The sequence below is a fragment of the Bombina bombina genome, chromosome 8 (assembly GCF_027579735.1).
Source record: "Bombina bombina isolate aBomBom1 chromosome 8, aBomBom1.pri, whole genome shotgun sequence".
Taxonomy (NCBI): Eukaryota; Metazoa; Chordata; class Amphibia; order Anura; family Bombinatoridae; genus Bombina; species Bombina bombina.
The window spans coordinates 38,472,029-38,493,758 of record NC_069506.1 but is presented as its reverse complement, the minus strand read 5'-3'; the positions used below and the strand labels follow the sequence as shown (position 1 = coordinate 38,493,758).

The 21,730-nt window shown below is 39.3% G+C and overlaps 1 protein-coding gene across 1 annotated transcript in view; it reads right to left on the bottom strand.

The window, feature by feature from the left end:
• LOC128637968 (interleukin-18) overlaps positions 1-21,730 on the bottom strand; it is an 85,608-nt gene that overhangs the window by 49,637 nt on the left and 14,241 nt on the right. The gene's annotated exons all lie outside the window — the stretch shown is intronic.

The window sequence follows — 21,730 nt, the reverse complement described above, 5'->3', positions numbered from 1 at the left end:
TTTATCTCTATGAATCTGTGATTGACTGATGGCTGTCACATGATACAGTTATATAAACACTGAGGCACCACATCCTACTGAGCGTGTGCAAGAGATCACAGTGTTTATCTATATGAGTCTGTGATCATATGATAGCTGTCACATGATACAGTTATATGCACACTGAGGCACCAGATCCTAGTGAGCATGTGCAAGAGATCACAGTGTTTATCTATATGAGTCTGTGATCGTCTGATGGCTGTCACATAATACAGTTATGTACACACTGAGGAACCAGATCCTACTGAGCGTGTGCAAGAGATCACAGTGTTTATCTATATGAGTCTGTGATCGTCTGATGGCTGTGACATGATACAGTTATATACACACTGAGGCACCAGATCCTACTGAGCGTGTACAAAAGACCACAGTGTTTATCTATATGAGTCTGTGATCGTCTGATGGCTGTCACATGATACAGTTATATACACACTGAGGTACCAGATCCTACTTAGCGTGTACAAAAGATCACAGTGTTTATCTATATGAGTCTGTGATCGTCTGATGGCTGTCACATGATACAGTTATATACACACTAAGGCACCAGATCTTACAGAGCGTGTGCAAGAGACCACAGTGTTTATCTATATGAGTCTGTGATAGTCTGATGGATGTCACATGATACAGTTATATACAAACTGAGGTACCAGATCCTACTGAGCGTGTACAAAAGATCACAGTGTTTATCTATATGAGTCTGTGATCATCTGATGGCTGTCACATGATACAGTTATATACACACTGAGGCACCAGATCCTACTGAGCGTGTGCAAGAGAGCACAGTGTTTATGTATATGAGCCTGTGATTGACTGATTGCTGTATCATGATACAGTTATATACACACTGAGGCACCAGATCTTACAGAGCGTGTGCAAGAGACCACAGTGTTTATCTATATGAGTCTGTGATAGTCTGATGGATGTCACATGATACAGTTATATACAAACTGAGGTACCAGATCCTACTGAGCGTGTACAAAAGATCACAGTGTTTATCTATATGAGTCTGTGATCGTCTGATGGCTGTCACATGATATAGTTATATACACACTGAGGCACCAGATCCTACTGAGCGTGTGCAAGAGAGCACAGTGTTTATGTATATGAGCCTGTGATTGACTGATTGCTGTATCATGATACAGTATAAGGGGTATTACCTGGCAAGGTAAAAGTAAAGGATCTTAACTGCAGACTTAAGTATAAATGGAAATGTATCACTTTGTTGAACAGGCTATTAATTAGCATAGACTGTATGGCCTAAGTGAAATGAAGTTAATACATTTTCCAAGGAGGAAATAGGTCTGTATTTCTCTCTGTTCCTAAATCAGATATCAGAAAAGCAGAACTGAAACCTGATAATTCCTGAATGAATCAGTATAGGAAGTCCCAGGGAATCAGGTTAACAGAATAGGAGTTAGATTCTTATGTAAATACAGAGTTCCAAATAACTCCTATAAAGTGTTGCAAATTGTTAATGTAGTAAACAAAATGCTCAGAATAAGATACTGCTCTGACCTTGCATAAAGGTAAGTTGGCAGTCTCTGATCACAGGGTGTTAAGTATAAAGTTTCCCTTTACATGTTTAGACTGAGCATAGAGGGTAGACTTGTAACATACAGCCTTCAGTTGTAACCGCTTAATGTGCCGAGTTCCGTAGTAGCTGATGGGAGGAGCTGAGGAGTTGAGTGGCAGCGGCACATGCGGCAGTGAAATCTGGAGCTCTGGTAAGCGAGTTAGAAACTGTAGGAATCACATCCCACTCAGAGTAAGTATTTAGGGTAATACCAAGTATATGCGTGGTCCCTCTGAAAAGGCTCAGGCTTGCAAGCAGCTGCAGAGAAACTGCCGATTACGGCAAAGGTTAAATGGATGCAAATCCTTAGAGCAGCACAGAGTTGTTGGAGGAGTTTGTAAAGTCCGTTGTTAAATAATCCTCCAAAGGTATGATGACAGGTAGAAACCTGGTGAGGGTAAATAAACAAAGGAGTTTGTAATCCACATTGAGAGCTTGAAATTAAACTGGGTAGCGTAGGACAGCAGAAGTGCTACATGCTGCTACAAGTGAAATAACTAAGCACTTGTTTGCAGTCAGGTGAAGACATAAATGCAGGTAGACAGGGATCATGTGATGAGAGGAAAACTGGAAAAGGCGGACTGGAATCCTTACATACGCCCTCCCTCAAGGTAGCCGATCCTCGGCTTGATACTTCGGATGATCGGGATACAGTCTATGGCAGTGATTTTCAACATTTTTTTTGCCGTGGCACACTTTTTTACATTAAAAAATACTGCGGCGAGAGAGAAGACGAGGGGCATCAATGTGGGTATAAGGTTCCCAGGTGTCATCCTCTGGAGAGAAACCCTTCCAGCGAACGAGATACTGTAATTCACCATTCAAAATTCTAGAGTTGAGAAGATCTTGGACTTCAAAGGAATTGGAGTCCAATGGCAAAGCCGGAGGAGGCAGGATACTAGAAGTAGGTGTCAAGTCAGTTGCTGGTTTTAATAAGGAGACATGGAAGGTTGGATGGATAGGCATGGTGGACGGCAGTTCTAAAGTCACAGCATTGGCGTTAACAACTCGGGTAATGAGGAATGGACCGACGTACAAGCCAGAAAGTTTCTTACAGGGAACAGGCATTTTGATGTTTTTGGTGGAGAGCCAAACCCTATCTCTAACTGCATAAGCGGGAGCAGGTCTCCGACGTAAGTCATAATACTTCTTTTGCGAAGCTTGAGCATTTTGAATGTTCCGTTTCAAGAACTGGAAATTCTCTGCTATGGTTTGCAGGAGGTCATGAACTGTTGGGGAATTCACTGGTTGGCTATCAAGGATCCTGAATTTGGGATGAAAAGCGTAGTTAGCAAAAAATGGTGATAGGTTAGTAGAACTGTGGTTGGAATTTTTATAAGCGAATTTGGCCATGTATAAATAATGTGCCCAGTTGGTTTGATGATATGAACAGTAACAGCGAAGATACTGCTCAAGCCACTGACTTAACCTTTCGGTTTGTCCGTTGGTTTGCGGATGAAATGCTGTGCTTAGACGATGATCTATTTGCAAATGCTGTGAAAGATGTTTCCAAAACTTAGAGGTGAACTGAGTACCTCTATCAGTTGTTATGATACTTGGTAGGCCATGGTAACGGACAACCGAATTCAGGCACAACTGTGCTGTTTCACTGGATGTGGGCAATTTATGGTATGGAATGAATATTGCCATCTTAGTAAGAATGTCTGTGACCACTAAGATGGTATTGAAGCCCGAACTAGTAGGCAATTCCACTAAAAAGTCCATACCTATATGAAGCCAAGGTCTATCAGGTATCTCAGTAGGTAATAGTTGACCATATGGTTTGTTCCTTTCCTTTTTAGAAGTAATGCAAATTGTACAGGCTTGCATATAATTCTTAACGGTAGAAATAGAGTCTATCGAGAAGGTTTTTGGTTCTATTTATACCTGGATGACCAATAAGTGGAGGATCATGGTGTTGCCTGATTATATCATTCCTCAGATCTTCTGGTACGTATAGCTTCTTTCCATGGAAGTACAGGTTGTTCTGAAGAGTGAGTTGATGAGAGGGTATTCCCTTATCTATTTGGAGAGAACGTTGTACCTGTGATTCAAAGGTAGGTAAAACTCCAAGGAATCTTTCAGCTGGAATGATAGAGGTGGGTTCTTGTGTATTCGGTGGTCTTGGATCTCTTCTGGAAAAGTGCATCAGCCTTGCCGTTCTTAATACCAGGTCTGTAGATGATTTGGTAATTAAATCTGCTAAAGTATAGGCTCCAGCAAACTTGTCTACTAGAGAGAGTTTTATTTTTTGTAGAAATTCGAGATTGCGGTGGTCAGTATATATGAGAATGGGGAAAGTCGTGCCCTCTAATAAATGTCTCCAGTTCTCGAAAGCCCTCTTAATGGCAAGCAGCTCCTTCTCTCCAATGGAGTAGTTCATCTCCGCAGAAGAGAGTAACTTAGAATAGAATGCGACAGGATGAAGAGGTTGTTTTAGGCTCTTCCGTTGGGATAAAACTGCTCCAAGAGCATAGTCCGAGGAATCTACTTCGAGAACGAATTGGAGAGAAGGATCAGGAAACTGCAGTATGGGGGCAGAGGTGAAAGAGTCCTTGAGTAGATCAAAGGCTTCAGTTGCTGCTTCATTCCAACGGAAAGGAACATTAACACTGGTGAGTGTGGTGAGTGGTTTAACTTTATGAGAGAAATTTTTAATAAATTTTCTATAGTAGTTGCTGAAACAGAGAAAACCTTGTAGGTCCTTCCTGTTAGTGGGTTGAGGCCAGGTTTTAAAGGAATCAACTTTGCTATCTTGCATTTTTATGCCATTCGGTCCAGTAGTATAACCCAGGAAATCTATTTCAGTCGTATGAAAGACACATTTCTCTAACTTAGCATATAGGCGGTGGACTTGAAGACGGGAAAGTATCCAACTGACATGTTTAATGTGTTCTTCCTCGTTGTTAGAATAGATTAAAATATCATCAAGGTAGACTACTATGCAAGTATCAAGAAGGTCGTGGAAGATGTCGTTCACAAAAAATTGGAAAGTTGCAGGAGCGTTGGTGAGGCCAAAAGGCATGACAAGATATTCGAACAGGCCATACAGAGTTCGAAATACGGAAAAAACACTTGTCACCTTCTCTTATCCTAGCGAGGTTATAAGCCCCTCTTAAATCCAGTTTAGTGAATATTTTAGCATTTTGAAGTCTTTCAATAAGTTCTGGAATAAGTGGCAACGGATACCTGTTCTTGATTGTGATTTTGTTCAATTCTCTGAAGTCAATAATAGGTCGTAAAGAATTGTCCTTGTTTCTAACAAAGAAGAAACCAGAAGCTGCTAGAGAAACAGAAGGACGAATGAACCCTTTCTTTATATTTTCGTCCAGATAGGACTTGAGGTGATCGAGCTCTGGTTGTGACAAAGGATAGAGATGTCCAAAAGGTGGTGATGTACCAGGTTTTAGATCAATGGGGCAGTCGTAGGAGCGGTGGGGTGGCAGAGTTTCTGCCTCCTTTTTACTGAATACATCTGCATACTTCAAATAGACCTCTGGGACCTGTGTGGATTTTGAGAGTTGTAATAAAGAATAATGTTGGAAACAAGTTTGTTTGCAATAAGGTGATTTAAAATACAGTTTCAAGGAGCTCCAAGAGATCTCTGGTTCATGTAGACGAAGCCAGTGTATTCCTAAAACGATGGGGAAAAGGGGTGAGGTAATAACATCAAACGTGATGTATTCCTGATGTAACCGAACAGTTGTAACAAGAATGGGGATGGTATGATGGATGATAGGACCTGATGAGATTTCAGAACCATCAACTACTCTAATAGAAACAGGAGACAATTTTTTGATCAGAGGTATTTTATTTATCATTACAAGGGAAGCATCAATATAATTGCCTTGTGCTCCGGCGTCAATTATAGCCTCTGTCTTCATGTGCTTGTTGTCCCACTGTAAGGAGAGAGGTAAAATGCAATGAGCAGGTTGATCATGCATAATCATAGAAGTCAAATAGGAATTGGACTTACTGTTTTTGTTCTTGCGTAAAGAAGTGCACTCTCTGACTGAGTGAGAAGCTGATCCACAATACATACATAAGCCTCTAGACTTTCTTCTAAATCTCTCTTCAGAAGAGAGAGGGCCTCTAAAGAAACCTATCTCCATAGCCTCAGGATTACTGGAGCTAGAGGTATGAGGTACAGGTGCATGAGTGGGTAAGATGTGTTTTTTAGGAGTGGAATCCCCAAATTGGCTTTCAGACCTTCTTTCTCTCAACTTCCGGTCAATTTGCATTGAAAGTCTAATAAGGCCTTCCAGTGAATCTGGGAGCTCAGTGTGAGCCAACTCATCCTTCAACTGATCTGACAGTCCCAGGCGAAATTGATTCTTCAATGAGATGGTATTCCCTTGGCTGTCAGTAGTGTATTGTTTAAAGTCTGTTATATAAGATTCAACGTGCCTGTTCCCTTGTTTTAATTTCCTCAGTTTGGTTTCAGCGGTGAGCTGTAGATTTGAGTCTGAGTATAACTTATCCATAACTGCAAGAAATGACTGTAATGAGGAGAGAAGGGGACTATTGGTCTCGAAGAGGGTATCAGCCCAGATGCAGGGTTCCCCGCGGAGGTATGTAATCATAGTTAAAACCTTCACCCTGTCGTTTGGATATGTGTATGGTTTTAAATTGAAGGTTAACAGACAAGCATTTCTGTACTGGCGGTACTGAGATCTATCTCCACTAAAAGGATCTGGAGAAGAAAAATGTGGTTCAACTGACGAATCTGTAGGTTGTGATTTAGGAGGGGCTATGTCTTTAAGAGCCTTCCTTAAAGTGTTGTTTTCAGCCTTCAGCTCCCTCGTTCCTTGAGTCAGTTCATCCACTCTTTGGGACAAGTTATACACATATTAGGTAAGTCTGCTGGATCCATAGTATGGCTTAGTTATTCTATAAGGGGTATTACCTGGCAAGGTAAAAGTAAAGGATCTTAACTGCAGACTTAAGTATAAATGGAAATGTATCACTTTGTTGAACAGGCTATTAATTAGCATAGACTGTATGGCCAAAGTGAAATGAAGTTAATATATTTTACAATGGAGGAAATAGGTCTGTATTTCTCTCTGTTCCTAAATCAGATATCAGAAAAACAGAACTGAAACCTGATAATTCCTGAATGAATCAGTATAGGAAGTCCCAGGGAATCAGGTTAACAGAATAGGAGTTAGATTCTTATGAAAATACAGAGTTCCAAATAACTCCTATAAAGTGTGGCAAATGGTTAATGTAGTAAACAAAATGCTCAGAATAAGATACTGCTCTGACCTTGCATAAAGGTAAGTTGGCAGTCTCTGATCACAGGGTGTTAAGTATAAAGTTTCCCTTTACATGTTTAGACTGAGCATAGAGGGTAGACTTGTAACATACAGCCTTCAGTTGTAACCGCTTAATGTGCCGAGTTCCGTAGTAGCTGATGGGAGGAGCTGAGGAGTTGAGTGACAGCGGCACATGCGGCAGTGAAATCTGGAGCTCCGGTCACAGAGGAGGCCAACGGTTGCTTCGGTAAGCGAGTTAGAAACTGTAGGAGTCACATCCCACTCAGAGTAAGTATTTAGGGTAATACCAAGGATATGCGTGGTCCCTCTGAAAAGGCTCAGGCTTGCAAGCAGCTGCAGAGAAACTGCCGATTACGGCAAAGGTTAAATGGATGCAAATCCTTAGAGCAGCACAGAGTTGTTGGAGGAGTTTGTAAAGTCCGTTGTTAAATAATCCTCCAAAGGTATGATGACAGGTAGAAACCTGGTGAGGGTAAATAAACAAAGGAGTTTGTAATCCACATTGAGAGCTTGAAATTAAACTGGGTAGCGTAGGACAGCAGAAGTGCTACATGCTGCTACAAGTGAAATAACTAAGCAATTGTTTGCAGTCAGGTGAAGACTTAAATGCAGGTAGACAGGGATCATGTGATGAGAGGAAAACTGGAAAAGGCGAACTGGAACCCTTACATACAGTTATATACACACTGAGGTTATTTACTGAGAAGAGGGACAGAGAAAGTGAAGCATATTGGGCACACTTGGCGGGGCAAAAACCAATACTATATTGATTGTGTGGTGTGTCGTGTGTTTATTAAAACTTAACTTTTATATCAATAATCATTTAAAAAAAAGGAGTGGAGAATTCCACTAATAAATATAAGAAAAGACAAATAATCTTAAAATTGTGTCCGAGTAGTACTCGGTACACAAAAGCTCCTCTCAAATGTGATACAGTGATCAGTTTGTATCACACTGTCCTGTTGAAACCAAGTGAATATCAGTATCTTTAGCTATATGTTAATACTTGAAAGTATGAGTACCATTTCCATCAATTATATTTGTGATAATGTGCCTTGTGAGTCTATTTCATTTAACTTGGCCCATTGCATATATTATTATACCAATAAATTGTCCGGCCACTAATGAGGTTATGTGAACGTTTGAGTGTTATCACACTGTGAAAAGGCCTTTATTAGTGATGGCACGCAGATTAATTTGATTCTGATAAGTATAGAAAGAACTTGTAATAAGCACCTATATGTCAGGGTGTTTATACTATTAACATCAGTTCGAAAATTGAAAAGATTGTTGCTGCCAGTATTGACAGTTTTACGATGTCTGACATATATTGTTTAATGTGAATCTACCCCAGTTAGTCATGCATTAGATTGTACTATTTGCATTGTTTTTAACCTGGTGAATATAATTATTCCAGGTGAGCATGGGATTCTGAGGTAGTCCAGAGTCTAATAACACTGTGCAGGCTCATATAGAGTGATAACCCATTGAAAGATAACAATCTATTGTAAGGCTTTTGATGGCCTAAGTCAATTAAACTAGGGCTATAATATCGCTGAAACGAGCAGGCACTAGTAATATTTGCTATAAAGAGTATTATCAGAAAAAAATGGCACTCAAAATCGTCTGTCTATAGCGACTGCTTGCACTTGAGCATATTGCTCCAACAATGAAAGAATACTTCAATACCATTAAAGCCTATAGTCGCTAAGTCAGATTAAAAAAGTTTTTTAACTATGAAGAGTTTAAGCAAAAGGTGCCTAAAAGAGGCCAACAATTAATCTAATTTCAACGAACTGTATGAGAGGAGCAGTGCGAACGCCTGACGTGCGTTTCGCAACTGCTTTTTCAGAGGCGTCCGGTCCGACCGCCACACACTACTTTTAAAGGACCATCAGCCAATCACATGGCTGATTACATTTTTTGCAGATTCTGTCAACCTATCGGCTATTTTCTATCATCTTGTGGTGTCATGATGACACGGTAGCGTCATCGTCAGCTGTAGCCTATCAGACTCAGGGGTGTGTTTGCTGACGTTATCCAATAGATTGCTCATATAGTGTTTATATTTATATGTCAAACTAATCTAGCGTGTATATTGGGTGATCAACGATAGTTACCACTACCACATATGTGTACTATCTATTACAAAGCAGATATTTGAGCATATATTTATCAATCCTTATATGATATTTGTATATTGTGTTTCAAACAATTCTATCATATATATTAAAAGGTCAGACGTTACTTATGACTTTCATAGGTGTATACTATCTATTCATGGCGATTGTTTGAACAATTGTTTCTGAACACTGGTAATGTGTATTCCGTAATTACTGAAAAAAGTGGGCCCTTATATTGTTGCACTGTTATATTTATGCAGCGCTTTTTAAAAAACCCTTTAGCTAGATTTATGAGGTGCATGTCATTCTGTTGTACCGTGTGTGTAAGATGTTCAACATTAATAGCGATTTCCTTATGCATGTTTATGATATTTAATGCATAGCAGTGTCATACTGTGTTTACATTATCATGCCATTTTTGCATTTAGACTGTATGAGAGATATAGATTTAATGATTTGGTCCGATATTTATGTCCTTGTATGGTTTAATACGTGGTGTTATTGTAGCACAGTCTTACTACCAGTGATGTACTTTCATGAATGACATGGTTGAACATTGTATTTATGTTCATTATCATGGAGAATTCCTTATCATAATTGGCTGGTTATATTTTAAGGATTGAATATAATCAAACATGGTGTTTAAAACTATGCACAGTAAATATATTGCATGTTTTAATACCCCAATAGACAGTGTGCATTACAAAATGTCTATTGGTTATTTGTAGTTCAACATATATTCCATATATTGTTTAAAACTTGGGCCAGACAAATATATGCCAATGAATAGATTCTTAACACTTATACTTTTCTTTTTATTCATATATATATTTATCACTGGTCTGCCAAGTATAATCTCAACACAGAGTTACAAACTGATCACTGTATCTCATTTGAGAGGAGCTTTTGTGTACCGAGTACTACTCGGACACAATTTTAAGATTGTTTGTCTTTTCTTATATTTATTAGTGGAATTCTCCACTCCTTTTTTTTTAAATGATTATTGATATAAAAGTTAAGTTTTAATAAACACACGACACACCACACAATCAATATAGTATTGGTTTTTGCCCCGCCAAGTGTGCCCAATATGCTTCACTTTCTCTGTCCCTCTTCTCAGTAAATAATTTTATATTATTTGGCATAAGGCACTACCTACTGGAAACACCCAGGTCTGGTTTCTATAGGTTCAAGGGCTCAAACCCCCAGTCCCCCCCTCTCTCCCTAGAGGTCATAGGGAATCTATAACCCATACACACTGAGGTACCAGATCCTACTGAGCAGGTGCAAGAGATCACAGTGTTTATCTATATGAGTCTGTGATCGTCTGATGGCTGTCACATGATACAGTTATATACACACTAAGGCACCAGATCCTACTGAGCGTGTGCAAGAGATCACAGTGTTTATCTATATGAGTCTGTGATCGTCTGATGGCTGTCACATGATACAGTTATATACACACTAAGGCACCAGATCCTACTGAGCAGGTGCAAGAGATCACAGTGTTTATCTATATGAGTCTGTGATCGTCTGATGGCTGTCACATGATACAGTTATATACACACTAAGGCACCAGATCCTACTGAGCGTGTGCAAGAGATCACAGTGTTTATCTATATAAGTCTGTGATCGTCTGATGGCTGTCACATGATACAGTTATATACACACTGAGGCACCAGATCCTACTGAGCATGTGCAAGAGATCACAGTGTTTACGTATATGAGTCTGTGATCGTCTGATGGCTGTCACATAATACAGTTATATACACACTAAGGCACCAGATCCTACTGAGCGTGTGCAAGAGATCACAGTGTTTATCTATATGAGTCTGTGATCGTCTGATGGCTGACACATAATACAGTTATATACACACTAAGGCACCAGATCCTACTGAGCGTGTGCAAGAGATCACAGTGTTTACGTATATGAGTCTGTGATCGTCTGATGGCTGTCACATAATACAGTTATATACACACTAAGGCACCAGATCCTACTGAGCGTGTGCAAGAGATCACAGTGTTTATCTATATGAGTCTGTGATCGTCTGATGGCTGACACATAATACAGTTATATACACACTAAGGCACCAGATCCTACTGAGCGTGTGCAAGAGATCACAGTGTTTATCTATATGAGTCTGTGATCGTCTGATGGCTGTCACATAAGACAGTTGTATACACACTGAGGTACCAGATCCTACTGAGCGTGTGCAAGAGATCACAGTGTTTATCTATATGAGTCTGTGATCGTCTGATGGCTGTCACATAAGACAGTTGTATACACACTGAGGTACCAGATCCTACTGAGCGTGTGCAAGAGATCACAGTGTTTATCTATATGAGTCTGTGATCGACTGATGGCTGTCACATGATATAGTTATATACACACTGAGGCACCAGATCCTACTGAGCATGTGCAAGAGATCACAGTGTTTATCTATATGAGTCTGTGATCGTCTGACTGGCTGCCACATGATACAGTTATATACACACTGAGGCACCAGATCCTACTGAGCGTGTGCAAGAGATCACAGTGTTTATCTATATGAGTCTGTGATCGTCTGATGGATGTCACATGAAACAGTTAAATACACACTGAGGCACTAGATCCTACTGAGCAGGTGCAAGAGATCACAGTGTTTATCTATATGAGTCTGTGATCGTCTGATGGCTGTCACATGATACAGTTATATACACATTGAGGCACCAGATCCTACTGAGCGTGTGCAAGAGATCACAGTGTTTATCTATATGAGTCTGTGATCGTCTGATGGATGTCACATGAAACAGTTAAATACACACTGAGGCACTAGATCCTACTGAGCATGTGCAAGAGATCCCAGTGTTTATCTATATGAGTCTGTGATCGTCTGATGGCTGTCACATGATACAGTTATATACACACTGAGGTACCAGATCCTACTGAGCATGTGCAAAATTCTGATGGCGTATGGTAAATGATATTAAGGGACAGATTATGAGTGGAGCGCAAATGTTTAAGCACAAGCGATATGGGGTTTTTCGTGATCGTTTGCGCAGGTTAAATTGTGCTGGCATTAAGAATTGAAAGTAAACATGATTGCTTGAGCGCGATCGCGACTTACGCTAAAATGATTACCGTGACTTCAGAGCTCTGGTTAACTATTTCACAAAATTTAAAAGTGTCACAAAAAACATCAAAAATAGATTACAAAGTACAGTTACTGTATAGAATCATGTATATTTATATAGATATAAATATATATTGTCAATTTAAAACAATAGATGATCAGCACAATTGCAAACAGGAAAAAATAAGGACCTCCCAAACCTTAGAGTAAAATCTATACTGGAATGACAAAAACTTCCTGTATTACGTAAAGAATGCTTAAATATAAGTATGAAGGGGTATACATTTCTAATACTTAATAATAATATAGATTGGGGGAGTGTAAGTTCATACTACTTTACTTTACACACTTAAACAATTAAAAACAATTGATAAAATACATTCAAAACGACAAGTTAAAAAGATACAATAATGACAAGATGTAGAAAAGGAAACTGTCAATTTGGAGTCTGTGTATGGATCCACACAATAGATCAGTTCTTTGCAAGGGAACCAAATGGAATACGTCCAAATCCTTAGGCAGTATTACAAAATGCGATACAAATAACAATCCGTATTTACATATAGATGTAAGAAGTCCGGTGTGAAAGTAGTTATAGCGTGTCTGGAAAGCCTGCTAACAGCCGTCTCAAATTCAAATAAGGTAGCAATTTTTCTTACTGCTCGGCAAGCGGTTCATACAAGTCAACCTTTCTTTTGCGCCTTAACAGAACAAACAGGCAAGCTCTTGGTTACAGGCTCCGGACGTGCATGCTTGGCACAGGATAAAACACATGTGTGCGTCACTACGGATGCGCAATGATGTACTGAGAAGCGCGTTTAAAAAATCTTTTTCAAGCTATTTATAAATAGATATTCCTATATTTATCTCTATATATCTTTACCTATATATAATCATGTATGTATATATATATATATACAGTATATATGTATAAATATATAGGTATAAATATATATTGTACCAAAATACCATCATATATATATAGAAATATGAATTTATGAATAAATAGAACATATTCTGTTCTGAGAAGAACATTGAAATGTGAAATACTCATATTTTCATTTCAGGTTAGCTCACTAAGGCCTATATTTGGAGTTTGGCGGTAGCCGTGAAAACCAGCGTTAGAGGCTCCTAACGCTGGTTTTAGGCTACCGCCGGTATTTGGAGTCAGTGATTAAAGGGTCTAACGCTCACTTTTCAGCCGCGACTTTTCCATACCGCAGATCCCCTTACGTCAATTGCGTATCCTATCTTTTCAATGGGATCTTCCTAACTCCGGTATTTAGAGTCGTGTCTGAAGTGAGCGTTAGAAATCTAACGACCAAACTCCAGCCGCAGAAAAAAGTCAGTAGTTAAGAGCTTTCTGGGCTAACGCCGGTTCATAAAGCTCTTAACTACTGTGCTCTAAAGTACACTAACACCCATAAACTACCTATGTACCCCTAAACTGAGGTCCCCCCACATCGCCGCCACTCGATTAAATATTTTTAACCCCTAATCTGCCGACCGCCACCTACGTTATCCTTATGTAACCCTAATCTGCTGCCCCTAACACCGCCGACCCCTATATTATATTTATTAAGCCCTAATCTGCCCCCCACAACGTCGCCGCCAGCTACCTACAATAATTAACCCCTAATCTGCCGACCGCAAAGCGCCGCCACCTACGTTATCCTTATGTACCCCTAATCTGCTGCCCCTAACACCGCCGACCCCTATATTATATTTATTAACCTCTAATCTGCCCCCCACAACGTCGCCGCCAGCTACCTACAATAATTAACCCCTAATCTGCCGACCAGAGCTCACCGCTATTCTAATACATTTTTTAACCCCTAAAGCTAATTCTAACCCTAACACCCCCCTAAGTTAAATATAATTTTATTCTAACGAAATAAATTAACTCTTATTAAATAACTTATTCCTATTTAAAGCTAAATACTTACCTGTAAAATAAACCCTAATATAGCTACAATATAAATTATAATTACATTGTAGCTATTTTAGGATTAATATTTATTTTACAGGCAACTTTGTAATTATTTTAACCAGGTACAATAGCTATTAAATAGTTAAAAACTATTTAATAGTTACCTAGTTAAAATAATTACAAAATTACCTGTAAAATAAACCCTAACCTAAGTTACAATTAAACCTAACACTACACTATCAATAAATTAATTAAATAAAATACCTACAATTACCTACAATTAAACCTAACACTACACTATCAATAAATTAATTAAATACAATACCTACAATTATCTACAATTAAATAAACAAACTAAAGTACAAAAAATAAAAAAGAACTATGTTACAAAAAATAAAAAAATATTTACAAACATAAGAAAAATCTTACAACAATTTTAAACTAATTACACCTACTCTAAGCCCCCTAATAAAATAACAAAGCCCCCCAAAATAAAAAAATGCCCTACCCTATTCTAAATTACAAAAGTTCAAAGCTCTTTTACCTTATCAGCCCTGAACAGGGCCCTTTGCGGGGCATGCCCCAAGAAATTCAGCTCTTTTGCCTGTAAAAAAACACATACAATACCCCCCCCCCAACATTACAACCCACCACCCACATACCCCTAATCTAACCCAAACCCCCCTTAAATAAACCTAACACTAAGCCCCTGAAGATCTTCCTACCTTATCTTCACCATACCAGGTTCACCGATCCGTCCAGAGTCTTGATCCAAGCCCAAGCGGGGGGCTGAAGAGTGATGTCCATCCTCGGGCTGAAGTCTGGATCCAAGCGGCGGCTGAAGAAATCCATCATCGGGCTGAAGTCGGAAGTCCATCATCGGGATGAAGTCTTCTATCAAGCCGCATCTTCAATCTTCTTTCTTCTGGAGCGGAGCGGAGCCATCTTCTTCCAAGCCGACGCGGAACATCCTCTTCAACCGACGACTAGACGACGAATGACGTTTCCTTTAAGGGACGTCATCCAAGATGGCGTCCCTCGAATTCCGATTGGCTGATAGGATTCTATCAGCCAATCGCAATTAAGGTAGGAATATTCTGATTGGCTGATGGAATCAGCCAATCAGAATCAAGTTCAATCCGATTGGCTGATCCGATCAGCCAATCAGATTGAGCCCGCATTCTATTGGCTGTTCCGATCAGCCAATAGAATGCGAGCTCAATCTGATTGGCTGATCGGATCAGCCAATCGGATTGAACTTGATTCTGATTGGCTGATTCCATCAGCCAATCAGAATATTCCTACCTTAATTCCGATTGGCTGATAGAATCCTATCAGCCAATCGGAATTCGAGGGACGCCATCTTGGATGACGTCCCTTAAAGGAACCGTCATTCATCGTCTAGTCATCGGTTGAAGAGGATGTTCCGCGTCGGCTTGGAAGAAGATGGCTCCGCTCCACTCCAGAAGAAAGAAGATTGAAGATGCGGCTTGATAGAAGACTTCATCCCGATGATGGACTTCCGACTTCAGCCCGATGATGGATTTCTTCAGCCGCCGCTTGGATCCAGACTTCAGCCCGAGGATGGACATCACTCTTCAGCCCCCCGCTTGGGCTTGGATCAAGACTCTGGACGGATCGGTGAACCTGGTATGGTGAAGATAAGGTAGGAAGATCTTCAGGGGCTTAGTGTTAGGTTTATTTAAGGGGGGTTTGGGTTAGATTAGGGGTATGTGGGTGGTGGGTTGTAATGTTGGGGGGGGTATTGTATGTGTTTTTTTTACAGGCAAAAGAGCTGAATTCTTTGGGGCATGCCCCGCAAAGGGCCCTGTTCAGGGCTGGTAAGGTAAAAGAGCTTTGAACTTTAGTAATTTAGAATAGGGTAGGGCATTTTTTTATTTTGGGGGTCTTTGTTATTTTATTAGGGGGCTTAGAGTAGGTGTAATTAGTTTAAAATTGTTGTAATTTTTTCTAATGTTTGTAAATATTTTTTTATTTTTTGTAACTTAGTTCTTTTTTATTTTTTGTACTTTAGTTAGTTTATTTAATTGTATTTATTTGTAGGAATTGTATTTAATTTATTTATTGATAGTGTAGTGTTAGGTTTAATTGTAGATAATTGTAGGTATTTTATTTAATTAATTTAATGATAGTGTAGTGTTAGGTTTAATTGTAACTTAGGTTAGGATTTATTTTACAGGTAATTTTGTTATTATTTGAACTAGGTAACTATTAAATAGTTCTTAACTATTTAATAGCTATTGTACCTGGTTAAATAATTACAAAGTTGCCTGTAAAATAAATATTTATCCTAAAATAGCTACAATGTAATTATTATTTATATTGTAGCTATATTAGGGTTTATTTTACAGGTAAGTATTTAGCTTTAAATAGGAATAAGTTATTTAATAAGAGTTAATTAATTTCGTTAGATTTAAATTATATTTAATTTAGGGGGGTGTTAGTATTAGGGTTAGACTTAGCTTTAGGGGTTAATACATTTATTAGAATAGCGGTGAGCTCCAGTCGGCAGATTAGGGGTTAATGTTTGAAGTTAGGTGTCGGCGATGTTAGGGAGGGCAGATTAGGGGTTAATACTATTTATTATAGGGTTAGTGAGGCGGATTAGGGGTTAATAACTTTATTATAATAGCGGTGCGGTCCGGTCGGCAGATTAGGGGTTAATAAGTGTAGGCAGGTGGAGGCCAATCAGATTGAGCCCGCATTCTATTGGCTGTTCCGATCAGCCAATAGAATGCGAGCTCAATCTGATTGGCTGATCGGATCAACCAATCGGATTGAACTTGATTCTGATTGGCTGATTCCATCAGCCATTCAGAATATTCCTACCTTAATTCCGATTGGCTGATAGAATCCTATCAGCCAATCGGAATTCGAGGGACGCCATCTTGGATGACGTCATTTAAAGGAACCGTCATTCGTCGTCTAGTCGTCGGAGAAGAAGGATGGATCCGCGATGGAGGTCTTCAAGATGGAGCCGGTCCTCATCGGATGAAGATAGAAGATGCCGCTTGGAAGATGATGGTTGCCGGTCCGGATCTACTCTTCTTCCCGGATTGGATGAAGACTTTGGACCCTCTTCTGGACTTCTTCAGCCGTCGGATGATGGATGTCTAGCCCCCGCTTGGGCTTGGATGAAGATTTTGGAGCCAGGACGGATCGGTGAACCTGGTATGGTGAAGACAAGGTAGGATGATCTTCAGGGGCTTAGTGTTAGGTTTATTTAAGGGGGGTTTGGGTTAGATTAGGGGTATGTGGGTGGTGGGTTGTAATGTTGGGGGGGGGTATTGTATGTTTTTTTTTACAGGCAAAAGAGCTGAATTTCTTGGGGCATGCCCCGCAAAGGGCCCTGTTCAGGGCTGGTAAGGTAAAAGAGCTTTGAACTTTAGTAATTTAGAATAGGGTAGGGCATTTTTTTTATTTTGGGGGTCTTTGTTATTTTATTAGGGGGCTTAGAATAGGTGTAATTAGTTTAAAATTGTTGTAATATTTTCTTATGTTTGTAAATATTTTTTTATTTTTTGTAACTTAGTTCTTTTTTATTTTTTGTACTTTAGTTAGTTTATTTCATTGTAGTTATTTGTAGATATTGTATTTAATTAATTTATTGATAGTGTAGTGTTAGGTTTAATTGTAGGTAATTGTAGGTATTTTATTTAATTAATTTAATGATAGTATAGTGTTAGGTTTAATTGTAACTTAGGTTAGGATTTATTTTACAGGTAATTTTGTAATTATTTTAACTATTTTAGCTATTAAATAGTTCTTAACTATTTAATAGCTATTGTACCTGGTTAAAATAAATACAAAGTTACCTGTAAAATAAATATTAATCCTAAAATAGCTATAATATAATTATTATTTATATTGTAGCTATATTAGGATTTATTTTACAGGTAAGTATTTAGCTTTAAATAGGAATAATTTATTTAATAAGTGTTAATTAATTTCGTTAGATTTAAATTATATTTAAGTTAGGGGGGTGTTAGTGTTAGGGTTAGACTTAGCTTTAGGGGTTAATACATTTATTAGAATAGCGGTGAGCTCCAGTCGGCAGATTAGGGGTTAATGTTTGAAGTTAGGTGTCGGCGATGTTAGGGAGGGCAGATTAGGGGTTAATACTTTTTATTATAGGGTTAGTGAGGCGGATTAGGGGTTAATAACTTTATTATAATAGCGGTGCGGTCCGGTCGGCAGATTAGGGGTTAATAAGTGTAGGCAGGTGGAGGCGACATTGTGGGGGGCAGATTAGGGGTTAATAAATATAATATAGGGGTCGGCGGTGTTAGGGGCAGCAGATTAGGGGTACATAGGGATAATGGAAGTAGCGGCGGTTTACGGAGCGGAAGATTAGGGGTTAATAATAATATGCAGGGGTCAGCGATAGCGGGGGCGGCAGAATAGGGGTTAATAAGTGTAAGGTTAGGGGTGTTTAGACTCGGGGTACATGTTAGGGTGTTAGGTGCAGACGTAGGAAGTGTTTCCCCATAGCAAACAATGGGGCTGCGTTAGGAGCTGAACGCGGCTTTTTTGCAGGTGTTAGGTTTTTTTTTCATTTCAAACAGCCCCATTGTTTTCTATGGGGGAATCGTGCACGAGCACGTTTTTGAGGCTGGCCGCGTCCGTAAGCAACTCTGGTATCAAGAGTTGAAGTTGCGTTAAATATGCTCTACGCTCCTTTTTTGGAGCCTAACGCAGCCATTCTGTGGACTCTCAATACCAGAGTTATTTTAAAGGTGCGGCCAGAAAAAAGCCAGCGTTAGCTACGCGGGTCGTTACCGACAAAACTCTAAATCTAGCCGTAAGAGAATTTGTGATCAGATTTGTGCGCTGGTAGGGTGTTTTTTCCATTTTTTTTCTCCATTGACTTCTTCAGGGGAATAGGTTATCGCGCACGTGATATTGTAAGTTCGGATTTTTGTGCTTGTCAGGTTAGTACGAGAGTGATAACTTGTTATTTTCAACTCATAATACGAGCGCAATATGACGCCCGCAAAAAGTTTACTTCTAGCGCAACTAGTGCTCTAGCAAAAGCGCTAAATAGTGCTCCACTCGTAATCTGGCCCTTAATGTGTAAATGATATATTTTATTTACCTCTCAACTCACATTTTATGTCTATCTATGATTCCCTCAATATCAATTGTTTAAAATTGCTGCTCTGTTTGAGTCATGAATGAAAATGTTTGGGTTTATGATCCCTTAAAAGGAAAGTAGTGAACTTTGATTAATTAATCTGATATTAATTGTATTCTGTGCACAGTTCCAGCAACTGCTATAATTAATTTAACCTGTTTACAAGTGGAGCGCTAAGTAATGTTCGCACTTGAGCGTTATTTGCGCTAGAAGTAAGCTTTTTGCGCTTGCCGGGTTGCGCTTGTATTATGAGTTGAAAGTAAACTGTTATCGCTTGCGCACTAACCCGAAGAGCGCAAAATGTCAAACTTACAATATCACGTGCGCGTTCACGTATTCCCCCATAGAAGTTAAAGGGACAGTACACTGTAAAATTGTTTTTCCATTAATGTATTTTAAATGACTTGTTATACCAACTGCAGAGTATAAAATATTTGAGAAATCCCATTTTCATGCTTATTTGTGTATATAAAGTAGCTGATTTTGTGCTTTGAAACCACAGCCTATTACAATGGGTTGAACTTAAAGGTGATATCAGATCTCATTATGTTCTAAGTTTGTGTAAACAGACTTGCTTCCTTATCTTTTATTTGGCTGGAACACCAAAGCTCAATACAATGGAAAATGATCATTTTATTACTTAACTATCCTGCATTCCACTGAGAGTGTAATCTCTTCTGCTGGCTGTGTATACTTAGGCTATTCAATAGCCTAAACTCCAGTATTAATTTGTTCAGTGTAGGTGGCGATATTACAGGCTAAATCAGCTATTTCAAATGCTGAAATAGGAGTAAAGGAGCTACTTGTAACCAATTTAATACACTCTAGCACGTTAAAAGGATCATTGGGAATAATTTAAAGGGGAGACATTTTTTGGGTGAACTGTCCCTTTAATGGAGAAAAAAACACCTTACTCTCTCGCAAACCCAATCGCTTTTTCTCATGTGCGCTAACCCGACATGAAAATTTTGGATACCCATGGAAGAAGATTGAGAGATCTATTACTCTTGTGGGGAACACCTGCCGAAAGGAGACTAAGATGCGAGTGAGAGGTGCCGGTAGCCATCTTGGCAACCTTCCTGCCCGCTATTGCTGACACGATTAGCTTCTAACAGATCCTGGTGGAGAGGCAGTAGAGGAAATCAGGAGTGGGCCTTGGTATTGTGCAGAGTTGGCCCAAGATTCCAGTGGAGAGAGCAGAGGCACTACCGATCAGACTGCGCTTATATAAGAACTGTGCAATGGGCCAAAACAACTTGATTATCTTGGATACAATCCGCTCCAGGGTAAAAAAAAAACATCTACACCATTTTGGCTGGGTATTTAGGAGCATGAACTGTGAGTAATATACACTATATTCCTACATCCATATACACCAGTGCAGCTACTTGTCTTCTCTTTTTTGGGCTGGTTTTTTTTTCTGAACACTTGGATTAACGCCTTGATCGCTAGACATATGCATTTACATAACTCACCTGAGTATCCCATTTTTTCTTTGCTTACTAGCTGTGGGTGAACTTCACATTTACAAACTGGAGATTGTGCCTTGTGGATTTTACCCATTGAAGTTTTGCTCTCACAATTCTTTGCAGGGGACAAACAATTGAACGTTTACATATTAGATATCTGCTTGCCACATGGCTTCAAACTTTATTTGTGGCTGTTATAGGCTATAAAATGGAGACATAAAACAACACCCTAGTGGGTGTATAGAGGGGACCAGCACATTCAGAAAGTTAAGCTTGTCAGGCACCTCAACTCAAGATTCCAAGCTTCACATATATAAATAATACAAATTATTGGACGTTCTCTTGCATACCATTATGTCTCAATCTCATTAAAAAGAAAGCTACAGCTGTCAACGCAGTGAAGCGCACTGTTATAGACCACTTGAACAACTTTGCAACAGCTTTGCTTCAGCCTGAAAAAGGAATCTCGCCACCCTCCAGCCCTGAAAAAACACAATTTTCTGAAACTGTTATTCAGGGTTTGCAAACTTTAGATCAGACATCTGTTTCACCAGCATTTATTTTGAACTCGTCTAGAGTCCATCTTAGATGCCCATCACGCTTCTTTTTCGGAGAAGCTAGCATCTACCATTGTGGATCTTCATATAGAGCTCACTTTCAACAATGAGAGAGCAGCAAAGAACATTTGGAGACATTTGGACTACCCTACAAAATTATTTATATCAAAGGACGACCACACTTATGTTGTCTCATTTCACAGGGAACAATATGATACAATCTTGGAACTTACATCCTCAAACAATGACATCTGTTAGTCAAAGTTCATTGAGATTTGTGCCTAATTTTCCTTTGCCAGCTTTGGAAAATACTTCACCAACCCCCAGTGCAACTAAAAGTCCGTTGAGAGCTGGGGCGCATAGTTGGGAACCCAAGCCTCAGAGGAGGAAACAAGACTTAGGGGCCTATTTATCAAGCTCCATACAGAGCTTGTGGGCCCGTGTTTCTGGCGAGTCTTCAGACTCGCCAGAAACACAAGTTATGAAGCAGCGGTC